This window comes from Odontomachus brunneus, unplaced genomic scaffold (genome assembly GCF_010583005.1).
Source record: "Odontomachus brunneus isolate Ranch 3 - 2012 unplaced genomic scaffold, Obru_v1 Obru_scaffold_049, whole genome shotgun sequence".
NCBI lineage: Eukaryota > Metazoa > Arthropoda > Insecta > Hymenoptera > Formicidae > Odontomachus > Odontomachus brunneus.
Window position 1 is genome coordinate 548,769 of NW_022639499.1, and position 8,843 is coordinate 557,611.

Here is an 8,843-nt window from a genome sequence, read left to right on the forward strand (position 1 = left end):
CACAGGAACATCCCAATTTCCGATAAGAGGGACTCGGACGAGCGCCGTGGGTGGGACAAAAGCCACAGTGGAAATGTTCATATGAGAGGGCGACGGGGTGAGAGCGGTCGTGCTTTCGTATGAAAGCAGTCTCCCGTTTGAGATTCATCGAGGCGCGCCGTACCACCGTTAACCGAGCTTATCTCGAGAGGCGCTCTGCTGCTCGAGCTAAGTCGAAGTGAATTAAAGTCTCTCCATCACCTGTAGCTTCTCTCGCCTCGTTCCAGGGCGATACTTGATTATCGCGAGCAGCACGGGAAACAGCTTGACACAGGCGCGGAATTAGCGCGTATACAGGGAGCGATAAAGAGAGATTCTAAGAGCGAGAAAAGCGAGGAGTTCTCTTGAAGTCAGTAATTCGGTGGAGGATAAATGTTCAGATTATAGTCACAATATTTGATGACTTTGATATGTACCGTAGAGATAATGATTCTGAGTAATATTCAACAAGTTTTACTTAGCGATCATAACAAGTTATTAACAAATAAAGATTCGTTGTTATTCGACGATTTTTGTCCAAAACCAAATTTATTTTTATGCTTGACTCAAGTCTTAACAATAACTTTGAATCTTTAGGACTTCACAACTATGTCGTGTCAAGCAGTTAAAAGTTGTGAATGAAAAAAAAACGAAAAATATTATTACAGTAAATGATCAATATTTTGTCCCGTTTCTTTTTTAAGTTTTTTCGTTATTTAGAAAAAGTAGGTATCCTTAAGAGAATATTTTATATATAATAATTGTAATGATTGTTTAAATAAATATCCCGCAAAATATCCTAAGATATAATCTCATATTGGTCGTAATGGTCTGCACGATTTCTGAAGCACTTGCGATCAAAACTGTAATCAAAGGAGTTGCAAATAAAATTTTATCTGTTTTATGACAGCAATAAATTGCAGCAATAAAAATTCCAAAGATATTTTTTTTCCGATCTAAAATCAAGAAATCTTAAGTTTATATATATATATATTTTTTTTTTTTCTTCAATATTCGATTAATATGTGTTAATAACTTTTCAATAACCGCCAACCAAAATCTTTCAAATATTACTCAAAGTCATGAGCTACATAATGTGTATTGTACACAAGAATAATAATAAATCTCGTCAAAAACAAAAATTGTAGAATAATAACGAATCTTTATCTGTTAAATAACGACCATAATAACTGAATATTCACCGTTAAGATTAAATATTACATTATTTTTTATCTTTCTGTCTGTTTACAAAATAACTGCACTGTGCGAATAAAATAATATTTCATTGACAAAAGAAAGAAAGAAGGATTGCATCCGTAAATCTCGCGAACTTTTTTTGAATTATTCGTGGCATTTAACGCTCGACGTACGCACGTCTAACAGGAACGCGGAAGAACAAGAAGGGGATTTTTCTCAAGTTGTGCGTCCCTGAGACCCATTTATACCGGGAGCTTTACGTTCCCCATTCTGAATCGTACACTTAAGTCCCACCCACCCCCGCAAATCCTCATTCTTCTTCTTTCTTTCTCCGTCTCTCTCCTCTCGCTACTCTCGTGACGGAGAGCAGCTTGAAAGTAAGAAAGGCGAAAAGTGCGATACTTTCACGAAGTAGACGCGCGTTTCTGTAATTACGCGCTGTGTTCGTAATAAAAGAAACCCGGTTATAATTATTCCCGGTTAATTATTCCGTTTCTCTTTCGTCCACCCTAAATTGCAGCCTCGAGTCCGCCGTAATTGCGCTCCGCTCCGCGTTATATGCCGAAGCTAATGTTACATACCTCTCGCGCGCGTTTCTTTACGAGCGTTTCTTCAGAGCGATTCGCGGTGAAAAGTCATCGGTTTGCGGAAAACGGCACTCCTCGCGCTTGTTCGAAATCGCTCGCTCGTAGAAGCGGCGCGAACTTCCACGAGATCGCGCACTTCGTACAGCTCTCCGGCTCATATGAGAAAGTTTCTCGAGAAGTTTCGGGATTTTTACATAGACGCCAATATCTCTCCGGATTATTTTCTAAATTATGAGTCCCAGCACGATATTTTTGTTCTTTGAGAATATCTGCTGCACGATATTGTCCAGGAATGCATCTTAGACATCTTACAAGGAACCCCACATAGGTGTTTAGCTCCGATTTAGATGAGTTTAAAATATATTGTAATTCAAACCAAAAGAAGAGACACGTATTTCTTAATACGTACTCAGGCGGATTTTTAGGGAGCAAAACACCCCTTTGAAAAAACAAACGATTTTTTTTCTTTAAGAGCATGTTTCGTAAAAAGTATGAGATATAGACAAAAATTTTCTAGACATAATTTAAATGGTTTCAGGAGTATTTTGTAGTGTAATTTGTAATCAAATATTTGAAAGTAGTAAAGTGGTGGGAGTGTTGACAATCATAACATTTTTCAAATATCTGATTTTGTCACTGCAAAGTACTCCTAAAACCATTTAATTTTTGTCTAGAAAATCTTTTTCTATCTCTTACTATCTCTCACTTTTGATGAAACATTATTCTAAAGAAAAAAAATCAGGGTGTTTTGCCCCCTAAAAGACCGTCTGAACACGTATAAAAAAATACATCTTCTTTTGGCTTTGAATTACAATATATTTCTGTAAGGTTAATATTAATTTAGTAAATATTTCTTTCTTTTACTGATAGATTTATTTAGCATCAGGCGTGACTTGTCAGAACTGCTCAACAGAATTTTTACAACGCAAATGCCACAACGCTAACGGCGACATTCCAACGCAAAAACGCGACAAGACGCTAAAGATAAAAGGCCACGTCTCGCTCCGATCGACTCCTATCATATTCCTCGCGACACGTGAGACGCGCGTGATAACAAACAATAACAAGTAAACAAGGAGCAGCTCTAACGATTGTTTTGGCTCAACGGCTCGTCTATTTGAAAACTATCATATTCGGCCGTCCTGAAAACAGAAGCTTGTCCTCAAGCTTATCTCTCAGTTATTGCCTTCCTCATCGTCAACAGATCGCTTTCCTTTGTTAATATATGAAACTCACGGTTTCATGTATCCTGTCTCATCGTCAACAGATCGCTTTCCTTTGTTAATATATGAAACTCACGGTTTCATGTATCCTGCCGCAGTCGAAGTTTCCTGTGGTCCCTCATGTTCTCTTTTCACCACGTATCTATCGTTTCTCAATACTTTAGTCACGGCGTAAGAGCCCAAATACTTTGATGCAAATTTTAAGCCAGGACCCAATTGTGTTCTCTTGATAGCGACTAAATTATCCTCTCGATATCGTCTCACTTCGGTCCTCCTTTTATCAAAATTTCCCTTATTTTCAACTTGGATTTTGTGTATATTGTCCCTTGCATGGTCTCGCAACTGGTCACGACCTGTCTGAAACATATCGATCCACTCGTTTTCGATAAATTCTCGAATTGCTGGATCATCCCTTAATCGCATGTGAATCCCGAATAAAAGATAAAACGGAGCCTATATTCCGATATGGCGTCGTATTAAAAAATCTCTGTGTCCACAAACTTATGCCAGTCACCCGGTTTTGGTGCCGATAACTTAGTCAACAAAGGTATTACCGTGCGGTTGACTCTCTCGACTTGTCCATTGCCTCTGGGCATACCGGTAGTCGTCAAAACATGTCGAATCTGTTCCTCTGTATAATATTCGCGGAAATCATTAGACGTAAAAGCCGAACCTCGATCTGAAACAATAATCTTTGGATTGCCAGATATCGTCGATTGCTTTTTCAGCCGGTCAATCGCTTCAGCAGAGTTTGTCGTCTTCACCGCGTATAGCCACGTAAATTTTGAGAATGCGTCAATTACAACAAAAATGTGACGATACTTCTTTTTCGTCGCTTGCAAAGACCTTAGATGATCAATATGGTAAATATCCAATGGCACCTTCCTTTTTGGTAGCCTTCAAAAGACCTTCCTGCTTTCCATGCTTTCTCTCGGCCAAAATACAGTGTGCAAAGCATCTACAATTTTAGGCCGCAAATCGATAATCTTTCGCAATGATCTTCTCGGTTTTATCAACAGAGAAATGGCCTTTCTCGTGAGCATGCCTAATTATCTGTGATTGCATGGATTTTGGCACGACCAGACGTAGATTGTCATTAACGTTCCTATACAATAAATTGTGTTGCACAACATTCCTGAGTACATACAGATTCCTGAGCCACCGTCTCGAAGATGTCCTTTAAATTAGGATCTTGTCGTTGTAGTCTCTTTAAAGGGACAATCAGGCTTTCATCGCTTTCGATAACAGCAAGACAAGCAACACAAACAGAGTACGGACATCTACTCAGCGCGTCGACGTGTGACATTTGTTTGCCGGAACGATGTTCTATTACATAATCGAATTCTTCAAGCAAAAGTGCCCATCTCGCCAAGCGGACACACAAATCCTTTTTATTCATTGTTAAGACAAACGCTCGACAATCCGTCACGATTTTTAATTTAAATTCCTAATAGATATACTCTACATTTTTTCAACGCTCGCACACTCGCTAAGACTTCTAGCTCGTAGCTTGAATACTTCGCTTCCGCTGACGTAGTTTTTCCACTAGCGTAATAAATCGGATGGAAATTATTGCTCTCAAAGTCGAATTGGAGGAGAATCGCGCCGAATCCGTACGTGGAAGCATTTGTATGCAACTCAGTTTCAGCTCCCTGTCTATACAGATGTAACACTGGTTTTTCGCTTAGCGCACACGCAAAAAAAGAACTAGCTTCCAGTGTTAAAAAATAGCTGTGGCAGATAAGATGTGTCACTGAAATAGGGACAGCTAATATCGATACTAACGAAGCTAAATTTATTCGCTGTTAAACTTAGGCGCTACAGCGAGAAATATTAGCTGCTAGAAATAAGTGACTGTAACAAATGATTGTAGCTGCAAAACTTCTTTAATATATGCATTGTATATTATATATTTACTTAATATATGATATTATTTATTATTATATTATTATATTATTTATTTAATATTGTACGATTTATTTATTTAATATTGTATGATTGTACGGCAAAATTTTTTTAATATATGCATACGATAAGAAATTTAGGAATAACTGCCATTTTTTTAGCTTTGAAATAATGTGCATTTTTAATGTCACCTAATATATTTGTATTTAACCTTTTAATGGCGGGAGTGGTCGATATATCGACCAGCAGTCAGGTTAGACTCCACAATTCATTACATTTATAGCTAAATTTCGCGTAAAATAAGAAGTCGATTTCAATTGAAATTCATTCCCGCCGTTAAAAGGTTAATAGCGAATGTATCTTAGCTGTCATAGCCAATTCTTAACAGTGATAGCTAAACGATTAGCCTTTTGACTAAGTTTGAATCAGCTACCGCGGTTTAGCTGATATTACTAAATCATTTTTTTGCGTGCGATCTTAAGATTTTTAAACGCTAATTCCTCCATCTCGCTTCAGTGAAATTTAACATTTGCTTTTAACAAATTTGTCAGTGGTCGCGCGATTAACGAATATTTACAAATAAACTTTCGGAAATATCCGGTCAAACCTAAAAAACTTTGCACCTGACGTACATTTGTAGGCGTAGGAAATCGCATTACCGCGCTCGTCTTGTTTCCGATGGACGTATGTTCCCATTCTCAACAACCTGCCTTAAGTATTCTATTTTTACTTGTAAAAATTGATATTTTTCCCACTTGATTATCAGCCCGAATTCGCTTACAGTTTTCAATACTACTTTTAATTTGTTTAACCCGCTATCGTAATCTTCAGACGGGATAATCAGGTCGTCCATATTCGTTAATACGATCTTCTCGCGTATCAGTTCTCTGAAAACCGCATTTATTAGGTGAGCAAAAAAGTTCTGAGTTTTAGATTTCATACAACCGAAACAACGATTTCAATTTTACTTATCTTCCCGCCCTTTTGCGGTTTTAAAGCGTTGACATTTTGCCTCCCAAAACGCCATGCGGTTTGGCGTTTGATGCACATAATCTAAAAAATCAGTAGTGTTCACGATGGCAATAATATTCGATTCCATCCACTTCGCGTTTCATCTGAAGAAAAATGCTGCTGAAGCCACTGAAATGATTTGTGCTGAACAACAATTGACCAATTTGAGCGATGCATTAGAAGAAAAGAGGCCATTTACTGGCCAACGAAGTCGTAAAGTGATCCTGCTTCATGACAATGCCCGACCACATGTTGCGAAAGCGACTCAGGACCATATCTTTGCGTTAGGCTGGGAACTTCTCCCGCACGCGGCGTATAGCCCAGACATGGCGGCTTCCGATTACTACCTATTCCGGTCGCTGCAGCATCACTTGGCTGATACACATTTCGTGAGATTTGAAGAGATACGAAAATGCATTGATGACTTTATCGCTTCGAAGCCGGTGAGCTTCTATCGTCAAGGAATTCGCAAGCTACCCGAAAGATAGCAAAAGGTCATTGATGCAAACGGGGAATACTACTGTGTCCAAAAAGTAAGACCAATTTTCAAGTTAAATTGCGCGGGTATATCGAATGTCAGAAATATTTTTTTTCTAAATTGGTAGCACTGTGACAGACATCAAATTTCACATCATAAACGTCAAGACTTGGAAGCTATTCGCAAAAAGAGGCCGGAATTGTGGAAAGACAACTCTTGGTTTTCGCACCACGATAATGCGCCATCTCACACTGCATTGGTTCTTCGAGACCATTTCGCTAAAAATTCGACCCATATCGTTCCACAACCACCATATTCACCTGATTTAGCACCATGTGACTTCTGGCTATTCCCTAAACTCAAAAGACCGCTCCGGGGACACCGTTTTGACTCGATTGAAGAGATACAAGCTGAATCGAAGAAAGCTTTGAAGGCCATTCCGGAAATCGACTTTAACAATTGTTTCGAGGGTTGAAAAAAACGTTGGTATAAGTGTATTGTGTCTGAGGGGGATTACTTTGAAGGCGACGAAATAGATTTGGAATAATAAATAAAGATTTAAAAAAAATTTTTAAATTGGTCTTACTTTTTGGACACAGTAGTACTTCGTTGATTAATATTTTTTTGTTTGTTTTTGAATAAAGATTGAATTTTGCAAAAAGAAGCTCAGAACTTTTTTGCTCACCTAATATGAATTTTTAGAAAAAACTGCGGGCGAATTGCACAATCCGAAAGGGACTCTTAAAAATTCATACTGTCCATCGGGCACAATAAACGAAGTATACTTTCGGCTATCGGGTTCCATCGTGACATGGAAAAACCCGTTTTGCAAGTCGATTGTGCTAAAAACTTTCGCGCCCTGCAACGAATCGAGTTGGTCTTCGATAAGTGGAAGAGGATAGCGGTCTTTCACTATCTTTTTATTTAATTTTCCATAGTCCACGCACAATCTACTCGAACCGTTTTTTTTTAACCAAAACTACTGGACTAGCATATTCGGGACAAGAAGGTTGGACAATACTATCCTGCATCCACTCCTCGATATGCCTGCCAACTTCGATCTTTTCCGACGGTGAGAGCCGCCTCGGTCTTTGATATACAACGTCATTATCTTTTAAAACAATAGATATTTCCATGTTTACTTCGCGAACATTTTCCGGGTTATAAGATTCTACCAATCGTCTCACTTCGTCCCTATATCGCTTGTCCTTGATATGTGTTATGTCGACTTTATTGTTTATATCGTCAAGGTCTATTTTCAGAATTTCTACCACGTTAGAATCAGGCAACTTCTCGATCAAGGCTTCACCTTTTATAATCGTCGTCTTTACTATTTAAAAAGTCGTTCCCTATTAACAGTGCATGCTTCATCAACTCGTTAGAAATTACGCGTATAGTCATAAAATAAGCATTGCCGTCAATCGAGATACTCGCATCAAATTCACCTAACGTTCTATTCGTCCCCGCTCCGATACCATAAAAATTAATTTCTCTATGACGCAACGACGGAGCACCCAACTCGACATACTTATCGACACGCATTAGACATAAATCGCTACCGCTATCTATTAAAGCCGTTATTTGTTTTCCATTTATAAATACATTTTTACAACATTTCTTACTTGTCGCACAGGCGGCAGCGCAGCTATTTCTCGTTTTCTTCGTGGGGCAATTCGATGCAGCGCGCCCAAACTGACGACACTCAAAACATTTAGGCTCCTTACCCTTTGACGGACAGTCAGCTACCAGATGTCCCACGTCGCCGCAATTATGGCATCTAATTATCTTGCCCTGCGGACGTGTCGCACTACCTCGCTTAGGCACTTGGTTTTTCTGTGCCTACGATATCGAGTGCAGAGCGAGTGAGAGGAAGTAGTATCTATTCCCATCTACAACTAATATATTTTATGGCTCTTGCTTTGATCTGTTTTGTCTTTTATTCACAGGAACAATATGACTGCGTCGGACGACACAATTGATGTAGCATACGTCTACGTCAATTCTTGTGCGTTGACTTCCGACACCGACTTATGTCTGCGATACTGTCGGAAACGATTGCGACAATCTTTGTGCCCAAAGGGTCGGTCATGAATCTTTTCACCTAATGTGAACTCGTGAAGAATGAAAAATCTAATCTTGAAAATATATGGAAATGTACACTTTTCACAAGTTTACATTGGAGGAAAGGATTTACGATCGCATTCAAGTACTGCAAAACAATTCACTTTGTCATAGTTTCATACTAAGGAAAGATATTAAATAATTGAGAAAATTTAGAATTGTGAACTCCAGAAATGTGAACTCGTGAAAAGTGAAAAATCTAATTTTGAAAATATATGGAAATGTACACTTTCCACAAGTTTACATTGGAGGAAAGGATTTACGATCGCATTCAAGTACTGCAAAACAATTCACTTTGTCATA

The 8,843-nt window shown here is 38.6% G+C and overlaps 1 protein-coding gene across 1 annotated transcript in view; it reads right to left on the bottom strand.

Moving 5' to 3' along the window:
- Positions 1-8,843, bottom strand: part of LOC116845030 (GTP cyclohydrolase 1-like) — a 22,082-nt gene that overhangs the window by 1,200 nt on the left and 12,039 nt on the right. The gene's annotated exons all lie outside the window — the stretch shown is intronic.